At 34.8% G+C, this 22,878-nt stretch overlaps 1 pseudogene; it reads left to right on the top strand.

Moving 5' to 3' along the window:
* Window positions 1-4,160: 4,160 nt before the first annotated feature.
* LOC122213154 lies at window positions 4,161-6,871 on the top strand (annotated as a pseudogene).
* Window positions 6,872-22,878: the final 16,007 nt, after the last annotated feature.

Here is a 22,878-nt window from a genome sequence, read left to right on the forward strand (position 1 = left end):
CTCTATTCAGATCTACTTTGATGTCCTTTAATAGAATTTTTTTTTAAATATCTATAAACCTCTCAGGCAATCTTTGCTAGATTATTTCCTAGGCAATTGATAGTTTTCATTGTTATCACAAATGGCATCTATTTTCCATTTCATTTTCTAGTTACTTATTTTCCAGTGAAGAGAACTTGTTGAATATATGTGAAGGATGATTTACTGAGCTGACAGATAAGATTGAAGAACTCTTTCAAAAAGCATTAGCAGGGAATAAGGAGTTGGAATGAATGGAAAAAAATTCAAAAGAAATGGAGACTAATAATAGAAAAAGCAATACCCATCTAGAAGGAGAGAGAAAATACACATATAGAGAAAATATTTGAAGAAAAACATACTGATAATTTGTGTAATTAATGAAAACTGGGGGCACCTGAGTGGCTCAGTCCGTTGGGTGTCCGACTTCCACTCAGGTCATGATACCCCGGTTTTTGAGTTTGGGCGCCGCATCCGGCTCTGTGCTGACAGCTTGGAGCTTGGAGCCTGCTTTGGATTCTGTGTCTCCGTCTCTCTCTGACCCTCCGATGCTCATGCTCTGTCTCTCTCTGTCTCAAAAATAAATAAAACATTAAAAAAAAAAAAGAAAAAAAAGGTAACTGTGAGACTTCCATTTAAAGGGGTACACAAAGAACTGAGTAGGAGAGCTAAGTGGAGAAAAAACTCTCATTTGGATATATTATAGTGACTTTTAGGATTAGTAAAAGCAAAGGAAACTGCTGAAAATTTTCAAAAAGAAACTAAAACTTGTCTTTCAGAGAGAAATTAAAATCCAGTACCTTTAGTCTTGACAACAATACTGAATACAAGAAAGTTTACAAGGAAAAGGATTTGAATCTGATATTATATTCAATTAAGCTATCATTTCAATGTTAGAGAAAAATGAAGATGTCAGAGAGTGAGTCTAGCAACATGAAGAATATCTTCAAAAGAATTCTTGGGGCTTCTGGGTGGCTCAGTTGGTTGAGTGGCTGACTCTTGATTCCAGCTCAGGTTAACCCAGGGTTGTGGGATTAAACCCCATGTTGTCCTCCTTGTTGAGCATGGAGCCTAATTGGGATTCTCTCTGTCTCTCTTTTCCTCTGCCCCTCTCTCCCACTCACGCATTCTCTTTCTCTCTCTCTAAAATGAAAAAATCAAATAAAAAATTAAAAAATAAAATAATTCTGAAAATTCTTAGAGGTTTAACTTTCGAAAGGAAGGAATAGATCTCATAGCAAAAAATTGGTATAAAAGGGAAGAACATGTAAAAAATAAGTAGAATTTATTGATATCTGAAAAAAGTAATGCTTTTTTCATTTATATAAGCACAAAAATCTAAACCCAAACTTGTTAGGGGAAGTAAGGAAGATGGGAGAGGGAATTGTGTTGACATTTTTTTTTCCTATTCAGGGGGAAACATAATTGTTCATAAAGTTATAGACATTGATAAGGAGAAAAAAACCAAAATATTAATCTGTTTTATTCCCCTGCTTAGTGCATTGCCCAGGGCACAATTTATGGTAAAACGTATTTGTTAAAAGAACCTTAATGAATTAATGACCATCAAAATAATAAAAATATAATGCATATTGTTAGTTCATGAGAAACACCTAATTAAAATCAGGGAAATGGGAGACATACGATAACATTAATTGCAGTAGGTAGAAAACATCTTCTAATACAATAGTAACAAATTAATTTATGGTAAAACTTATTAATCAAAATAGGTAAAACAACAGTGAAAAGACAATGACTCTCAGATTGTACTAAAAATAAGAATTAGCCATGTTGTCTAAGAGATACTCAATTAGAAAAAACACCTAAACACACACAATAAGCAGAAAAATTGATAATGAATCATGGAAAAGATATATCTAAAAAACATCAAGTAGGGGCTCCTGGGTTGCTTCGTTGGTTGGGCGTCAGACTTCGGCTCAGGTCATAATCTCATGGTTCATGAGTTCAAGCCTGCGTCAGGCTCTGTGCTGAAGCTCAGAGCCTGGAGCCTGCTTTGAATTCTGTGTCTCCCTCTCTCTCTACACCTCCCCCAACTCATGCTCTGTCTCTCTCTCTCTCTCTCTCTCTCTCCCCCCCGTCTCAAATAAATAAATGAATAAATAAATAAATAAATACCAAGTAAAAATTTTAATATGAGAAAAAGAGCAAAGGTGAAAATAAAAATTATCATCAAAAGAGATATGAAATATGTATGAAAAAAGTAAGCTGGGAAGATTGTAATCATCAATATCAAGCTGAGAGTACAGCCTCTAAGTAGAAAAAGGAATAACATATCTTATATGGAAAGACATAGTTAATGAACACACATGGAAAACTATAAAGGTAGAGATGAATTCAATGGCATTACTGTTAGGTGTAATAGATATGTCTAGAACATCATGACAAATGAACATAGAATACATATTTTCAAGCACATATGAAATATTTACCAATGATGATGATAAACTTGGCCTCAAAAGAGGTTTCAAAAAATTTCAAATAATTAGCAACATAGCATCTATATTCTACCACTACAATGCAATACCATTAGAAATCAAACTAGAATATTTAGGAAAAAAATTCTTATCTCTAAAAACTAACATATTACCATTTACCCTTTGGTTTAAAGCAGAGATTATATGCTAAAATTTGAAATTCTTACATTATAATGACAATGAAAGCACTGGGTTGAAATCTGTTTTCTGCTGAAATGTAGAGGAAAATGTACCAAATTGTGAATATTACCAGAATATAAGAAAGATGGAAAACAAATTAACTAAAATCCGAATAAGCTAGGAAAAAAACCCAGCAAACTAAATTCAAAAACAAAAGTAAAAGAGAGGAAAGGGATGCCTGGGTAGCTCAGTTGGTTAAAGGCCAGACTTTTGTTCAGGTCACGATCTCATGGCTTGTGAGTTTAAACCCCGCAAAGGGCTTTGTGCTGACAACTCAGAGCCTGGAGCCTGCTTCAGATTCTGTGTCTCCCTCTCTCTCTCTGTCCCTCCCCCACTAATACTCTGTCTCTCTTTTCCTCAAGAATAAATAAACATTAAAAAAAAATTTAATACATAAAAAAAGAAAAAGAGAGGAGCACAAAAATAACAATAAAGTTACGATAAAAGAGACAATTAAAAATAAGGCTATGTGAAAACACCAAGAAACAAACTTCTAGTGATATCAATTAAATAAATGCAAGGACTGTTCAGCTTGGACAGTTATTAACACAATTAATAAGCACCAAATTAAATGATCAAAAAATTAATCTTTTAATTTGGGGTGAAAAAGCACTCAATATGATTTTCTACACAGTTAAGATAAAAATTCTTAGCAAACGAGGAAAGAGAAAGACAACTTAAAAAAAACACAACAAAAAAGGGTACTTATAATATATCTAAAGAAATCATCACATTTAATAGAGACATTTTAGTTTTGTTTCCTTTCAGGTGGGTATCAAGACAAGGACGCCTGCTCTCACTACTGTAGTTCACATAGACCTGAGATCCTGCACAAGACATTAAAACTAGAAAAATAATATGAGATATAGAGAATAGAAAGAAAAGGTAAATGTGCCATGATATGAATACTTTCATGGAATGCCCAAGATAATTTATAAACAAATTATTACAATTAATATTAAAATATAAAGACTGAAGAAATAATACATATCCATGTGACCATTATCCCAAAAATGAAAAATGCTTTTTGTCAAATTTGTTCCAATTTTTTAAATAAAATTAATCCTTTCAAATTTCCTTTTTTAAATAAAAAGGATGTACTTACAAGAAAATTCATTGCAGCATTGTATGCTAGAACAAACAATATGAAACAGTTTCCTTTACATTAAATATTTAAGGCTAAAAGAGCAATAATTGCCTAATGTCTCTGTCTGCTCTACAAAAATTTTCAACTAACTCAATCCAGACTTTTCTCCAAAATTCTTCTAGCGTAATACATACTACTTCTTTCTCACAATCACCATGTATTCAGGGAGGCATATGCATTTCTAATATTAAGACTTTTTAAGAAGGATTTTTATCTTAAAGCCAGAAGGAATTGATTTATTTAAAAAAGACTACTTAGTGTGCTTGAGATGCTGTTTTGCCTCCCCCACAATACCTTGTGCTCTTCCTTGGCCTGGCAGAATGTCTCCTGAAAAGAAGGGTAGCTCCCACAAAGAAGGTGGTCAGAAGAAGGGCTGTTCTGCCATCAAGGGGGTAGTGACCAGAGAATACACCATCAACATCATAAGCATATCCATGGAGTGGATTTCAAGAAGCATGCCCTCAGACACTCAAAGAGATCTGGGAATTTGCCATGAAGGTGGGATCTTCAGATGTGTGCATTGACACCAGGCTCAACAGAGCTGTCTGGGCCCAAGGAATAAGAAATGTTCCATACTGTATGTATGTGCGGTTGTCCAGAAATTGTAACGAGGATGAAGACCCACCAAACAAGCTCTATATTTTAGTTACCTATGTACCTGTCACCACTTTCAAAAACCTACAGTTAATGTGGATAAGAACTAACCACTGATTGTCAAATAAAGGTATAAAACTGAAAAAAAGAGACTACTTAAAAGGTATATTGAATGGATATTAGTGAATATATATATATATATATATATATATATATATATATCTTATTTGAAAAAATCTTTACTCTTTAAAATCAAAAAAATGAAAAATATTTAATCTTTAAAAGATCAAAATTGCAAAATATAAAAATTCCACAGCTGTACCATTGGCCAGGAGTTTTTAGATCTTCTTCTCCAATAAATTTCAAATATTTTAAATACATTTCTAAACAAAATCTCAAATCACTTGAAGCCTTTCAAGAATGTAACTGGCCATTCTAAAAGAATATATAAATAAGAGAAAATGGAAAGTCTAAATCAGTGCTGTTCAATAGAAATATAATGCTAAACCATAAATGTGAACCACACATAGGGGTTTTAAAATTTTTCAGTAATCATTTAAAAAAATTAGAATAATTAAATAAAAATAATGTTAATAACATTTTAACTCAATCATTAAATATATTAGCATTTTAAACCATAATCAATGCAAAAATTACTATTGACATATTTGACATTTTTAATATCCAAATTGAAAAAACCTATTGTGTATTTTACATTTCAGTCTCTACTATCCACATTTCAAGTGCTCAATAGCTTCACATGGCTAGTGAGTATCATATTGGATAGGACAGATGTAGAGCATGCACTGATTATTATGACACATTTATTAACCTGATGGATATGGTGTGCCAAACTGGTGAAAGCAAACACTAACATTTAAAAACTTGTAGTATGTGCTAAAAATTATGTTAAGCATAGTATATGAATTATTTGATGAACTATAAACCTATGGAGTAAAAAAATACTAACATTACTCATATTATTTCCAATATATGATTGAGAAACTTAAGATTAAAAACATATCCTAATGGACCCCAGCTATGCCCAGGCAGAGAGAGAATTGAGCCAGGCTTAACTGCTTCCTAAGCCTATACTTTTAATTACTTTATACTATACTGGTTGTGGTTTGGATGATGGCTGGCACTAGGATGATGGAAATGGAGGGGAAAATAAATGGAGCAGTGTGAGAAATAGTCAAATGATAAAAGCAGCTGGACTTGGTGATACACAGGTTGAGGGATACAGAAATATGATTGTTTGCTTGAGCAGATGGTCAGACTGTATGACTATTGCTAAGAACACTGGAGAGGGGCAGATTTTGAGAGAAGATTCTAAGTACTCCATAATTGAGATTATGAACATTTCTATCATCTTTTTAGTTACATTAAGCCTCTGCTAGGAAATGTGACTTTAAAAAGGCCCTTTGCTTCTACTGGTTATTACACTGACCAACCTAGAAAACGAGAAAAATAGGTGTTAGAATAAAATAAAGTCTTCATGATATCTTCCTTTCACAAATAGGAAAAAAAATTATACAAATGAGAAATAATTTATAATTTATTTGGATTTTTTCTAGGTTACTAATACAGATTAAGTTTTTGAAAAAATTAGAAACATTATCCTTGTTAACTGGTTTAAAATTTAGGGGGTAAAAGAAGATAAATGTCCCAATGAATGAATGGATTAAAAATTGTACCACTTAGATACTGATGAACTCTATCACATCTTTCCAGCAGATTTTCTTTTTTTTTTTTTTTAAGTTTATTTATTTATTTTGAGAGAGAGAGAGAAAGAGAGAAAGCATGTGCACCAGCAGGGGAGAGGCAGAAAGAGTGGGAGAGAGAATCCGAAGCAAGCCCCACACTATCAGGGCAGAGCCCAACATGCAGCTCCCGATCTCAGGAACCATGAGATCATGCCCTGAGTGGAAATCAAGAGTCAGATGCTTAACCAATGGAGGCACCCAGCCTACCTTTCTAGCATATTTTCATTGTGAACCCTTCCTAAAATGGATGAAATCTATGTCAAAAATCCAGTAAGATGAGACCCAACAAGAGCTTTTGTGGTATTTATGTTCAATTTGGATGACAACTCCTGTAGACACTATGGATTAGAGGAAGGGACACCAGGTTATTCTACTGTGTTTAAAAAAGCAATTATTTATGCCTCTCCTCAGTTTCTTTCGTCTGGTACTTCATCTTAACTGAAGGTTTTTCTGATTCTTTGTTCCTATAAATTTGAATCCTTCAATGTGAGGCTAAAATACAATCTTCACATTTGGTTTGTGAGTTTGGGAGAACCATCTCTGTGTCTGAGAACAGGGAAGGGGAAGAACTGGGGGGAAAGGGCTCAAGTTTTGGCATAGTAGCTGTGGAGACCAGCACTGGGAGGTACCAGATTTTGTTAAAAAGATTGCCAGGCTCTGCTCAGAGCTAAAAGGTATATGTATGTGTAAGAAGAAACAGAAGAAGGAAATCATCAACTGAACACAAGCCTCAAAATTTAAACAGTAAAATGAAGTCCCCAGGTAGTGTAGAACAGGAAGTGATAGAACCTCATAGGTCTTGTAGTTTCCTTTATGTTTGCTCAGGCTATAAGATTAATTGATTTCAGAGAAATTAATAAAATACTTTTCTTAATAAAAGTTTATCAAGGAAGAGTTCCCCTCAAGAGTAATATTTAGCCAAAATCATACACAAATAATGAATCCTGCTTTGTTTCTTTAGCTCTCAATCTAGCATTCCCATATCTGTTGTTTGCTTCTTAGGGCAGTGATCTTTGATACTGAAATTTAGTCTAAAACGAGACAGTCATTTTTATTCAGTAACCACATAAATAGTGCCACAATGTGGACAGTGAGGCATCCTGGGTCCACACCTCAAACTCTAGTGTGACACTGTAACTTTCTACACTTCCTGCTGCATCAGAGTAAATTTTTAACCAGAATGGCCCAGGCAACTGAAATGATCAGAAGAGTGCTTTTAGAAAATTATTTGTGACCAGGAAACACCCTCTAGGTTTTCCTTTTGTGTTGCAGTTGCAACAGATAGGACAATGGATATAGCATGGGTATCTTGAGATTACTTATATTTGCCACCATAGCAGTGGGTGAAATTATAGGCATGAGTAGTGCTCAAAATGTGCTAAGTTTCCAGGTTGCATGCATACCTTTTTATCCATCGCCTTAAACTGCTCATACTATCTCACTCTCTGACTTCTTACACACTTTTCAACTCTGTAAGGATAATAAAACAAAAGCCTATTATCATCCTTATAATACATGTCATATATATCTGAAATCTCCTAGTGTCTCACTAAGATATGTTCTTCTGAGAAACCTATGTATATGGATCCAATACAATAAATTTTTACTATAGAACCTAACAGCAAAACATTCTTGAATACACAGAATTCTTCCAAGGAACCCATTAATTCCTGCCCAGTTTCATATGTTTTTCTAAATGTCTTCTCTCTCTCTCTCTCTCTCTCTCTCTCTCTCTCTCTCTCTCTCTCTCTATATATATATATATATATATATATATACATACATATACATCTTTTCATTTCCTACTCTCCTGATCACTATCTCCTAACACCTGTAGTAATATTTAGCTGGCATTTATAATGTTAGGATTAAATTATAGGAGAGAAGTCAGAAGTATAGTTTTGAGATTCATTTGCATAGTGATCTGAGTCACTTGGAAAGATAATAAACAGAGAAGAGGGGACATTAGTGCACAGAGAAAAGAAGAGAGTCAAGTATGGAAACTTGAGGAACCACCCATACTTTGTGGCATAAAGAGGAGGGAAGACCCCATGAAGAGGAGAGAGAGAAGAAAAAGAAAGAGATAAAGGAATTACTAGTGTATTCTAATGTCATAGGCAAGATAGGTTTTCAAAAGTTGATGGTGGAATATAGAATTTTCTCTTTCTGGGCATTCAAGAGAGGCCCTGAGAAAGATCATTGATAACTTCTGATAAAGCAATTTCAGTGGAGTGTTATGGGAGAAAATCAAATTGGAAAGGGTTAGGGATGAGTGGTTGATAAACAATTAGAAGCATCAGCTTGATAGTTTGTAAAAATTCATAGATCAGCTATAGAAACCTCACAGACCACATTAATGTGCTCTTTTATCACAGAGAATAATTAGAAACTCTTCATACCACATTAGTCAGGAAACTGGGTTTTACTTTATTACTATCAATCTATTGTACAAGTTAATGCAAGCTATTTTAACTACTTCCACTTTCTTACTTAAATTTAGCCTCAATACCCAATTGAAGTCATATTAGGATGATGTTTATTCACCAGTGAAAAAAGGGACATTGGATTGCCACATAATGGCTATTTAATGTTTTAATTAAATATATAAAAAATATACTTTTTACAAATTTGAGAGACTTTTATATAAATATTAACTAACCAAAAAATCTTGAATCAGATGGTGAAAACAGAATTTTATTTTAGAAAATATGCTTATTTTCAGGTTACTATGAAAAATATTCTCAAGATACTCAGATATATTTTTTGCTTACAAGGACCTCATAATAAACTAAGATTATAAAGTTGAACTGCTAATACATATTATTACAGTAAGAATGAGTTTGTCCCCATTTCCTAGTCCACGGGGTTTCTACAAATATTCTCATACAGGCTCTATTCTGCCTTTAATAAGTGGTGTGGCAATTTCTTATCTAAGAATTGTATTAGCCCTATAGTAAAAGATAAAGCAATTCTTAAGCTTTTGTTAGTACCCAATATTGCCAAAAATGGCCATTAACGGCTGATGGTTCTACTACTTAAAAAGGTAGCTGTAGTAAGTCCCACATTTCTTATGCACAAAAAAGAATCTAGGCATGGGCTGGAAGTGGGAGGATGTACTAACCGGGTACTGACACTATTCACCTTAGAATGTAAGCAATTTCTCCACTGTGAATGGAGTGTTCAAAGTATATTCTATTGTTTTGAGACAATGTTCCTCTTTTTTAATAGGACTCTGGGGTGTATTATTACTGAAGATTGATATATGTCCTCAGATAGTATATGTGTATAGGTGTATGCGTGTGTGCGTGCATGTGTGGGTGCACTTGGTACAATATTTGATGACCAGGAAGAATGAGAAGACATGTGCTACTGACTGAGAAACACTGGCCTGTCAATACCCACTCTGGAATGTTCTTCTAAAATCCATCTGCTCCTAATCATGATATTATTATACACTCACTAATTTAGATTTTGAGAACTATATTACTACCAATTATCATGTTCAGTTTGCATTGCTGAAAGAGAGAGGGCAAGAAAACATATTTAGTTTCTGAATCTAAAGACTTACTCCTTCCCTACTATCCTTCTTGACAATGAGTAGCAGAAGGGTAATTTTTACATTTATACTACCTTTCCCTTAATTCCCCCACAAAAATCACCAAAAGGTATATGGAAGTAACCAACATTAGTAATTTCTTAGTGGCTAATTAAAGGAAGTCGCAATGTAGGAAGTTTAAAATCATTAACAAAATATGACATTATTCAGTTTCCAAAAAACTTATGGCTTCACATAAGGTCTCTTCACAGATTTAAGAAAATAGTTTTCCTGTCCCCAAATCAGTTATTTCATCTCTCTTCTTTTCAAATAGAGATAAGAATATGTCAAGATATATTAAGAAACAATAGTGTCTATAGGTAAAGAAGGAAATCCTTTGCTTGCCTAGGAAGCTAAGTAGATGTTTGGAAGACTTGGGAACTAAAGACTAAACATATCCTAGCCATGATGATTGCTATGGAATGAATGCTTATGCTGTCCTCAAATTTGTATGTTGAAGCTCCAGCCCCAAATGTGATTATCTCAGAGTCTTTATGGAGGTAATTATAGTTAAATGAAGTTGTAAGATCTGATGAGATTAGTGTCCTTATAAGAAGAGACAGGAGAGAGCTCACTCACGGCTCTTTCTTTCTCTCTCTCTCTCTTTCTCTGCCATGTGAAGTCTCTGCCATGTGAAGACACAGAGAGAAGGCAACTTTCTACAAATCAGAAAGAAAGATCTCGCTAGGAACCAAATCAGCTGGCACCTTGATCTGGGACTTCTAGGCTCCAGGACTGTGGGAAGATACATTTCCATTGTCTAAGCCATCCATTTTGTTATGGCATTTCAAAATCAGAAAAGGATCTTCAACTCACAAAGCAAAAAACATTTTTATTATATATATATACATATACATATATATATATATATTCTTATAATATATACATTAGGATAGCCTTATGAAAGGTAGAACTGGTTCCTTATTGAGGCACCATATTATTCAGTCTCTTCAGATGTAAAACTTGTTTTCTCCAGACGCATGCTTTTCCTGACTTGGAGAACAACCATCAACTCTCTCTGTCAAAGGAACTTCAATTTACTTGATAATTTATTTTCACATTTATTTAGCACCTGAGACCACAAGTTACTTTGTTTCTCTGTTCTCCTTTCCCAGGTCTATAATGGTATATAAAAATCAAACCACAATTTGATTTCAAAACTAGTGAGTTATTGATAAATTACCCATTTTAACTTACATGTGCATTGAAAAATTCTTATCTATTTAACAAATTAAATGTTGACCTGGTAAATCAGAAGAAGGATTTGTTTGAGGCCATGTGTCCTCTTATTTTTGGAACTAAAATTTCTATATTTTCAATTAGAGGAATAACAATGTTAACCTAATATTTCAGTAACAGAATTTAAGAATAAAGGGATAAATTTAATAGTTTAAAATTCATGAATTATTTTTAAGCCTTTATAGAAAAGAAAATGTTTTTCTCCTACATACATTAAGTATGAGGATACATAGTATTTGGGAGTGGGGTGTCATTTTTCACTACTAATATTCTGTTATGTCATACAAAGTTCCAAGATGAATACACTAACTACATTGCTTTAGTAATCTCAGTTTTTGCTTCATATGGCATTTGTGTCAAATTTTAATTACCCTAATGTTGGTTTAGTACAGAGGACAATGTTTACAATTAATATGCACCAAGAATTTCGTAGTTTTTACATAGTACTTCAAGCCTTTGGGGGAGAGAGTGAGAGTGGGGATAAGGGAGGTAAGAAATGCCATGCTGCATTACAGTGGAATGTCTTGTCACTTCAGGGATTATTACTAAGTAGAAGGATTACAAATATTTATTCTTGTGTCTTTTTTTTTTACTTCAAGAGAAAGCAGAATGATTATGAGGAAAAGCTTTTATTTACAAAAATGTTATTCAGCTTACTTTTAAAAATCACTCCACTTTTTAATATCATATTCTTTCATGTGTCTATGTGCTTCAGCCCATTTAAACATACTTAATCAAATTTATCTTTTTATCTTTTACTATTTTATTAAAGCTGAACACAAAATAAGTTACTCATAAAATATCTCTCTGTGGTGGTGTGCCTGGGAGGCTCAGTTGGTTAAGCATCTGACTTGATTTTGGCTCAGGTCATGATCTCACAATTTGTGAGATCAAGCCCAGCACCAGGCTCAGCACTGTCTGTCCCTCCTCTGCTTGAATGCTCTTTTTCTCTCAAAATAAAATAAACATTAAAAAAATCTTCTTGTGCTGTTTTTTCCTGCTCACAATCATTTCCCCTATCACTGAAGATTGTTTAAAAATTGTGCTGGTAACTTGCATAGTAGTCGATCACATAAAAAGGTACTTGCTCATTTAAACATTCTCTTTTCTACTTTTTGTTCTATATATGATTGCTACAATTAAAATAGGTTCTCATTAGGGAGATAGTATAAAAGAAGTGCTTTAGGGATTTGCCTTTAGAGCTACTTTGCCCAGATTTTCATTCTACCCTAGTTCTTTCACTGCTCAGATATGTGGTCTTGAGCATGTTACTCAATTCTCTGGATCTGGTTTTCACATCACCAAAATGGGAATAATAATAGTATATATCTCAGAAGTTGTTTGGAGGTTGATATGACTTCACGTATGAAAAACATTTAGAATATAAATGCTTTATTAATATTTGCTCTTATCATTTTCTTAAATAAATGCATAGAAGAGGAATTGTCCTTTGACTTATGGATCCTTAGTATCATCTACATTTATAAGTAAATGCCTTAGTAGAGTCATGTATCTATCTACTTTGGAAGAGTTTATATACAATTGAGAATTGTGATTCCATGGAAATCTGAATGGACATTCAAGGAAAACTAGCCCCCAAATTATAGTCTTTTGGGGAAGAAATCCTTTCTTCTCCCCTAATTTTATCCATAGTTGTTTGGCTATTTCTTCTTTTTTAAATTGATTTTGGGCATTTAATTTTTGTCTAGGAAATAGTGCATTTCATCATTGTATTCATTTGCTAAGGCTGCCATAATAAAGCAGCACAAACTGGATGGCTTAAATTAACAGAATTTGTTTGTCTTAAAGTTCTGGTAGGTTAGAAATCTGAGGGAAGCATCACTTCTCATTCTCTCTCCTTGACTTATAGATGGCAGTCTTTTCCCTGAGTCTCCCATGCTTATCTTCCCTTCATGTGGCATTTTATTTGTAAGCACAGCAGTCATATTGGATTAGGGACCCATCCTATCCAGCTCTGGCCTCATTTTAACTAATTATATCCACAATGACCCTATTTCTAAATAAGTTCACATTATGAAATACTAGGGGTTTCCTAACATGACTTTTATGGGGATACAATTTAACCCACAACAATTAGTAATGTCAGATATTTTCTTGTTGTGTTTTTTTTTAATTTTTTAAGTTAATTTGTTTATTTTGAGAGAGAGAAGAGGGGAGAGGCAGAGAGAGGGAAAGAGAATTCCTAGCAGGCTCCATACTGTCAGCATGCAGCCTGACTCAGGGCTGGAACCCACAAACTCTGAGATCATGACCTGAGCCAAAATCAAATGTTGTATGCTTAACTATGTGAGCCACGTAGGCACCCCTTTTATTGTGTTTTAAATAGTATTTTAGTATTCAAAATAAAGTCTTCTTTATTTTTATTTGGTTATCTTCTAATTTATTTAATAAATTTGTAATTTTCTCATAAAGTATTTCAAATGTATGCATAAATAGGGAGAATAGTATAAGGAACTGCCATGTAACTATCACCTAGTAACCACAATGATCAACTCATGACCCATCTTTTTTTAAAAATGTTTTTACCTGAGTGTAGTTGAAACACAATGTGACATTAGTTGCAGGCGTACAGCATAGTGATTCGACAAGGTTGTGCATTATGCTGTGCTCACCACAAGTGTTGCGACCATCTGTCACCATACAATGCTATTACAATATCTTTGGCCATATCCTTTATGCTGTGGTTTTTGTTCCTGTGACTTATCAACTCATGGCCAATCTTGTTATACCTATACTCCTGCCCTCTTTAGTCGTAGGCACTTTTGAAGGAAATCCCAAATATTATATTTCCTGATAATGATTTTATATGTCTCAAAAAACAAAAGCTTTAAAAAACATGGCCGAAATAATAATATTACACCTAGAAAATAGACAATAATTTCTAAACATTATCAACTATGTAGTCAATAAAAATTTCATCAAGTGCCTAAAAAATGCTTTATTTCCATTTCCTCCCTCCCTCCCATCCTCCCTTTCCATAATTCAGGAGTCAGTAAACTTTTGTGCGTGTGTAAAGGACCAGAAAATAAACATTTCAGGATTTTTTGGTCACATACAGTTTTCACTGTATATTCTATTTTGTTTTCTGTTATAAACATTTAAAAATATAAAAGCCATTTTAAGCTTGCAGACTGTAAAAAATAGGTCACAGACTGCATTTGACCTATAGACTATAGTTTGCTGGCCTCTGTATATCTGTATGGTTTGCTGTTTGAATTGACATTAAGATCTATATTGTATTAATTTGAGATTAGATATGCATGAGATTTATTAGAGTAAATGCCAGTGAGAAGAAATAGGAAAGAAACGAGGGGTGTCTCAGAGCACCACCAGATTGCAATGCAGTTCTGACTGTTGTGGAGGGAGAGAGAGAAGTGGGAAGGATTGGGTAGAAGAGCCCTAGACTGTAGTGTGGTTCTAAGGAAGTGTGATGCAATGTATGGAAGTCCTCAATCCAAAGTAGTTCATGGAGGTGTCTCCAGGAGTGAACTTCTCTTAGTATCTGTGCCACAGTTAGTCAGTGGCTGGGAACAGCCTGTGGGAGACATAGCCTTAGGACAAATGCAGTGATAAATGCCAGAGCCCAAAGCTAGGGATATCAGTCAATTTGTTCCCTGCAGTTGGAGTTCAGTGAAGTGCATGGCTACCACACGTGCACTGCAATTGCTTGATGTCTCTTAATTTTTTTGAGCTATTATAAGTCTCTCTCTCTCTCTCTCTCTCTCTCTCTCTCTCTCCTCTCTCTTTTTCACATGGAAAATTATTTGTTGAAGAAATTAATTATTTGGCCTATGGAATTTACCAGACTGGAAATTGGTGATTATATCCCATCCGGTTACTTAACATGTTGCCAACTATGCCCTGAAATTGATAATTATACCTAGACATTAGTTCTCAATTTAAAGACTTAATCATATTCAGGTTAAAATTTTGGGGAAGAATACTTTATATGTGATGTTATGATGTTAGATTCCATTGATGATGGATAAGGTGCTCCTGGTGTCTGTGCATCTTACTGACTTAACTCAACTCTCCTTTCAGCCATTGATTCAATGGATATTTCTAGGAAAAATCAAATTTATTGGACCTTACTACAAGCATACTATGTGCCTTTTCACCTACTGTCAGGACCTCCCTTGAAGCTATAGGGCAAGTGAGTGAGAGGGGCATAGGGGTTGAACTTCTGAGGATGGGTATTGATGCTCAAATTCTCCGAAATTTTGTCAGTGGGAGCTTATTCAAGTTGGTTAGTAGGTCCTTTTTGAAAATAATTTTTACAATAAAACTTATTAAGATATTATTTGTATTTGTGTGCAAGATTATGCTCACATTTTACCTATTCTGTTTGATGAATTTGGACAATTGTAAAAATCCATGTAATGATTACCCCAGGCAAGATACAGCACATTTCTTTTTTATTAATACATATATAATACATATTATATATATTTACTTATTTGTTTATTCCTAAACTTACAATATTATATTAGTTTCAGATGTACACCATAGTTATTCAACGATTCTATACATAGTGCTCATCACAATAAGTGTACTTTTAATCCCTTTTATCTATTTCTTCCATCTCCCAACCCACGTCCCCTCTGATACCCACCAGTTTTCCCCTATATTTAAAAGTCTGGCTGTGTGTGTGTCTGTGTGTGTGTGTACTTTTTTTCTTTGTTCATTTTTTTGTCTCTTAAATTCCATATACAAGTGAAATCCTTGCAACACTTGTCTCTTATGTTTTGGATTTTAGTCATTCCGACAGGTGTGAGGTGATATCTCATTGTGGCTTGGGTTTGCATTTCTCTGATGATGAGTGATGTTGACCATCTTTTCATGTGTTTGTTGATCATCAGTATGTCTTCTTTGGAGAAATATCTATTCATGTCGTCTGCCCATTTTTAACTGGATTATTTATTTATTTATTTTTTGGTGTTAAGTTGTATAAGTTCTTTATATATTTTAGATACTAAACCCTTAATGGATGTGTTATTTGCAAATATCTTCTCCCATTCAGTAGGTTGTCTTTTTGTTTTGTTGATATTTTCCTTTGCTGTGCAAAAGTTTTTTGTTTTGACATAGACAAAATAGTTTATTTTTGCTTTTATTTCCTTTGTCTCAGGAAGCATATCTAGAAAAATGTAGCTATGGCCCATGTCAGAGAAACGACTGCCTATGCTGTCTTCCTTTTATGGTTTCATATCTCACATTTAGGTCCTTAATCCATTTTGATTTATTTCTGTGTATGGTGTATGAAAGTGGTTCAGTTTCATTCTTTTGCATGTAGCTGTCCAATTTTCCTAACACCATCTGTTGAAGACACTGTCTTTTTCCCATTGCATATTCCTGCCTCCTTTCTAATAGATTAATTGACTACATAACCATCAGTTTATTTCTGGGCTCTCTTGTGTTCCATTGATTTATGTGTCTACTTTTTGTGGCAGTACCATACTGTGTTGATTACTACAGCTTTGTAGTATATCTTGAAAACCATGTTACCTCCAGTTTTGTTCTTTTTCAAGATTGCTTTTGCTATTTGGGGTCTTTTGTGGTTCCATACAAATTTTAGGTTTATTTGTTCTAGTTCTATAAAAAATGCTCTTAGTATTTTGATGAGGATTGCATTAAATCAAGACATCGCACATTTCTTTCATCCCAGAAAACTTCCTTCTGCTCCTTTGAAATCAGTTGGCTCCTCCTTCAACCCCAAACAAATATTAATCTCATTTTTAACACTATAGATTTATTTAATTAGTACTAGAAATTCATATAAACGGAAGTTTACAATATGTACTCTTTTGTGTCTATCGTTTCTCACTCTTTATAAAGTTTTAAGATGCATCCATATTCATACATAGCTAAATCTTTTTTTTAAGTGATAAGAAGTATTGCTTTTCATGAATATATCAAAATTACCTGCATAGTCAGTTGATATCCCATAATCAGGCACTCCCTACAAGATACTAGTAGTACACAAGAAGGTATTTTTCAAAAACTGCATAATTGTCTATTTCATATACCATAGTCTTGCTCTAGGACCCTCACAATCTGAGGTATGAGTCTCCCGTTGGGCCTAGTTACAAATGCCACACCATATCTTTTCCAACAATGATACCTTGAATTCCACAGGATCTGCAAGGAGGCTTGCATCACAGCATGAAATTTTTTTTAATAAAATTTATATTGGAACAATTCACATGCAATTGTAAGAAATGATACAGAGAGATTCTGTTATGTTTTACACAGTTTCTCTCAATGGTAACTTCTTGCAATATTATGGTAAATATAATAACCAGGGTATTGATATTCATTTAGTCAAAAGACAGAACTTTTTTTCATTATCACAAAGGTCTCTCATATTGCATCCTACAGTCATATTCACTTCCCTCCTATGCCCATCTGGTCCTTAAGCCCTAGCAACCATTGACCTGTTCTCCACTTCTAGAATTTTGTTATTTCAATAGTGATGTATAAATGGAAATATACAGAATGAAACCATTTGGTATTGGCTTTTTTTTCACTCTCTTTAGTTCCCTGGAGATTCATTCAGGTTGTTATGTATATCAGTGGTCTATTCTTTTTTTTATCGCTGAGCAGTATTCCATGGCATAGATATACCACAGTTTGTTTAAGTGTGTTGATGGATATCTGGGTTGTTTCCAAATTTTTCATATTGTGAATAAAGCTGCTGTGAACATTGATACAGGTTTTATTGTGGGGGGGGGGAGAGGAGCATGGGCTTTCATTTATTTGTGATAAATGCTTGGGTACAATTCATAAATCATATGGCAATTGCATGTTTAGCTTTTTGAGAAACTGCCAAAATGTCTTCCACAGTGATTATATCATTTTATACTCTAGTTTTTCCACATCATTATCAGCATATGGTGTTGCCACTATTTTTTTTTTATTTTAACCACTCTAATAGGTGTGCAGTGATACTTCATTTTGTTTTTCATTTGCCTTTCCATGACTAATGATTTTGAGCATCTTTCATGTGCTTATTTGCCATCTGTTTCCTTTCTGTGAAATACCTGATCATTCATTTTTTGACATGATGAGAGTGTTTGGATAGTCTTTGAAATGTTTAAATATTCCTCTTTCTCCAGGATATAGTTACCGAATTAAATGACTGTGTTTTCCTTTAGGAAAATATTGGGATATTTATGACCATTTATACTATTCATGGTGGTCCAGGGTTCTTCCTCCTTAGGTTTCCACCTTACTTCTAATCAATAAGTTTTGACTTCCAAAAACTAGTAGAGGCCATGATTCTTTATTGGGAGCGACTATCCTCTGAGTCTTCTTATCCTTAAAATCTTTTCATTTTCCAGCTTGTATAGCATCCTTATGTCCAGTCCATCTAATTTGCTCCTAGGGAGGCTGTGTTCTACTAACTACTTCCATAAGTCTCTGCTTATCAGGCTTCCCTAGCTGTTTCTCTGACCCCATGACTCATAATTATTGCATCCATCTGGCTTGTGTCCCTTTTTGATACTTGGACTCTATTGTTTTGAGATTCTGTCATAAGTATTGCTGTTATTTGACCCTGTTCTCTAATGTCATCTTCTGTATGTTAGCTCTAGCCTACAGAGGAAAACTGCACTAAACTTTAAAATGTTGCTGGTGACCCTCTCACTAACACATTTCTTGTAATTTAGGCAAATATTATGGGTTTTCTGGCCCTATATGTTATATTCACTCCAGCGAGTTAGTTTTTAAATTAGTTTTTAAGTTCCTTTTTTCTCACTATCTGATATAGCAATTTAGGCATTTCCCCCTCACTTAGTGTAAGTCATTACCTTTTTCCATGCTAGGAGTTATCCTAGTAGGGTGTTTTTACCATCTCTTTAGGCCTTTGACAGAGAGTTATATTCCATATCTTGGGAGAGGATACACTAATAGTTTCCTCCTATCCAACTTTATGTTCTGGCATTCTTGATAAGACTCCCTCAGGACCTAGTCCCGGTGGCTCCTTCTGGCACAGGATGCCTAGGTCCTGTGGCTCTTTTGAGGTACAGTTTCTTTTCCTCCTTAGGCCTAGCATGTTCTCAATCAGTAGAGATTTCAAAGGATGTTTTGTGGGGAAGAGGCCTCTTCATCTTTAAGCAAGGGAGATTGTTACCCTTTTCAGAGAGATGTGGGTCACTTCTGCAGGCTCAGCAAGTTAAAAGAATTTGAGCATTTTTCAGGGGCATCAACTAGATACACCCATTCCGTATCTCAAGGTCTTACTCTTCTCCCCACTATGGTTCTGACCTAGGCACGGCGGTTCTGCCTGAGTCGGGAGTTCAACCTTTTGAGTTTGGTTAGTCTGAGGATTGTGTTCTGAGCTTGGTCCTCTGTTTTCTCTGTCTTCTGGCTTCAAGAGATAACAACTTCCTTGTATGCTGTCAGGGAGAGTGTTGGTCTTTCACACTTAACTTTTACTTGCTGATTAATCAACTCAGCTATATATCATCTTATTTGGAATGATCAAGTTTAGCAAAAGCCAGTCAATTGCACTGTTTTTATAGTTGTGGTTTCCCCCCATATTTCTTAGTTTATGTGCTGCACCAGCTAAGGCACTCCAGTCCTTCATTATGGCATCCCAGTACCACACTAGTAACAGTTTTAACAATTGTACAGCCATGATGTGCCAGGAGCTATCCATATTCCACTCATACTTTGCCATGTGATGGGGAGTAATCCAGCTTCAAATTCCCATCCAAGTTTGGCTCTCTTGAACTACTCCTGGCACTAACTATCACAGAGTAGATTCCCAGGGAAGCAGACTCTGTGATGGAGATTAGTGTGCAGGCGGTTTATTATGAGTTTAGAAAAGAGAGGAAAGAAGTAGGACTTTGCAGAGGGAGAAGATTAACTGAATCCAGTTTCAACTGAAGCCTCAGCTGACCCTCAGGGGGAGATGTAAAGATGGATTGACTCTTTAGGAATGCTCTGAATTGGAGCAAGAAGACAGATCTTTCGATGTTCAACTTCACCTGGAAAGGAAATATCACCTTGGGCAAGGCAGCTGGCTTCAGTCTTCTGATAAGACTGATATAGGGCTATCTGACAGACCCTCTCTTAGTAGTTCATTTAAGAAGGTTCACAGAATATAATTCTATAGATATTTTTTCATTTTATTTTAAAGTTGCATAGTACCCCACTAGAGTTTATTCAATCCATTCCCTTTTGATATATGCATTCCCGTCTTCAGCTACTGAAGTAGTACTGCTAATTGTAGTACTATAAGTAGTAGTAAGTATTACTACTAATATTAGTACTACTAATTAAGTAGTAGTAGTACTATATTAATTAGTACTACTATAAATAGCCTTATGCTTACATATTTTTGTATGTTTGCTAGTGTAAGTCTGAGATAGACTCATAGAAGTGAGATTGCTACCTCAAAAGGTAAATGTATGCAATATTGCTAGATATATCCAATATCCCCTGCACAGGCATTTTACCATTTTGCAGCACCTACAGCAAATAATGACAGTGCCTGTTTATGCACAATCTCACCGATACATTGTTAAACTTTTGATTTTCCAATCTGATATCTGAGAAATGGCATCTCAATGTAGTTTTAATTTGCATTTCTCTTATTATGAATGATACCGAGCATCTTTTCATGTGGGTAAGAGTTATTTGCATTTGTAACTGTCTCTTTATATTTGTAACTCATTTTTCTGTGAGGTTGGTGGGTGTTTTTTGTGTATCTTGTCATTTAGAAGTACTGTCTACATTGTAGATAGTAACCCTTTTTAACATAAATTACAAATTCTTTTTTGCAATTTTCCATCTGTCCTTTTATTTTGCCCATATATTTTGCTCTACAAAGTTTCATTTTATGTTTGTGTAATCAAGTGTCCATCTTTTTCCATACTTTTTCTGAATTATGGTTGGAAAACATTTCCTCCCCTCCATCTTACAGAGTAATTTACACATGATTTTTAAGGAGTCCAACTCCAGGCCAAAAACTTACATGTGATCATTGAGGCCCAAATAAAGGCAAGTATAAAGTCTTTATACTGCCAGGTAAAGAGTATAAAGTATAAAGTATAAAGTCTTTATACTGCCAGGTATATAAGAGGCAGGCCTTATAAGAGAAAGATGCCCTCCTCACACTAGACCTGGTGCACAGTCTGGAGGGAGGTACAATTAAGGACTCAGCACCCCCACACCTTCAGTACTTTGGGATTGCAGATATATAAAGATGTGCATTTATAGCCCCAATCCCTCCATTTAGAGACCTCCTTGGCTGGGGGAAGGGCCTGGCTCAAGCCTTTCTCAGGTACCTCTGTCAGCACCTTATCCAGGGGCCATGAAGATGTTTGTCTCCACTCTCACTCAATGTTCAGTATTTTCCCACTTTTAGCTCTTCTCCAAGTCCCTTCCCTGGCCCCACACAAAGGCTAGAAATAATCTTCCATCTGCTTACATCTGACCCTCACCCTGTACAGTTGTTAAGGGAAAAATAAAACATTGGGAAAGCCAGTTAACTTTTTCCTGTTTTGCCTCTTGCTTTCAATGTCTCAATGAGTGAAAGGCTTGACTGTTTTGTTTTGTTTTGTTTTGTTTTGTTTTAATTTCAGCTTGTTGTCCTAATTTACCACCTCAACACCTGGCAGCTCAGCTCTCTCTGGCTCAGCTATTGACAATTTTAAATACTTAACATTACTTCAATTTTTTACACTCCTATCTTTGGTACATTTGTAATTTAACCTGATTTTTAGTGTCAGGAATGGATCCAATTATTATCTTTTTCTATAAAGCTATTTTGTCACTCCATCGTCACTTATGCAAAAGAATGTCTCCCCCCCCACTGCCACTGATTTGAAACATCACCCCTAAACTAATGATTTATTGGTACTTAAACTTTTGCCTGGAAGTGAAACTTATCACTTACAATGATGATGCCTGAGATCAATAGGGTAGGAAGGGATAATGTGTGCAGATGCACCTCCCCATCCAAAATAACAAATGAGGAACTCACTGTTATTTTCCAGTGGAATCTTCTGGATGTTTTTAACCTTAATGATAAGTATCAGTGGTGATAATGGTCATCCTGTCTTGTTCCTGAATTTAGTAGTTTCTCCTAGCGTTTTTTCATGTAGCATAATTGGCATTGAAATAGATATATTTCATCATTCTTTTATTACTGAGTATTCAATTTTGTTATATTCCAAATATTCAACACCTATGTGTATTAATATATTGTTTTTTTTCCAAGATCTACTGAAAGGATGAACAATGTTAGCATATTTCCTGATTTTGAGCTTTTATTTTTTATGTAATCTTTTACTAGGTCATAACTTATTATTGCTTTAATATGCTCTTAAAATCTTACAAGGAATAAGCAATCTATTTAAATTATTTGCCACAGAGTCTGGCACAAAGTAAGGTTCAAGCAATATTAGGTATTATTATTTGCCTATAAATTCTCCTCTATTTCTATATTTCCTTTGTTTTATCTATAAATTTTTTAATGTTCATTTATTTATTTTTGAGAGGGAGAGAGAGAGAGAGAGAATGTGGGAGCAGGAAAAGTGTAGAGAGAGAGGGAGAGAGATAATCCCAAGTAGGCTCCACCACGCTGTCAGCATGGACCCATGACTGTGAGATCATAACCTGAGCCAAAATCAAGAGTCAGACCACATGAGCCATCCAGGTGCCCAGTATATATAAATTTTAAATCATATAGATTTTAATTTTTTTTAACGTTTATTTATTTCTGAGACAGAGAGAGACAGAGCATGAACAGGGGAGGGGCAGAGAGAGAGGGAGACACCGAATCTGAAACAGGCTCCAGGCTCTGAGCGGTCAGCACAG

Source organism: Panthera leo, chromosome A2, assembly GCF_018350215.1.
Source record: "Panthera leo isolate Ple1 chromosome A2, P.leo_Ple1_pat1.1, whole genome shotgun sequence".
NCBI lineage: Eukaryota > Metazoa > Chordata > Mammalia > Carnivora > Felidae > Panthera > Panthera leo.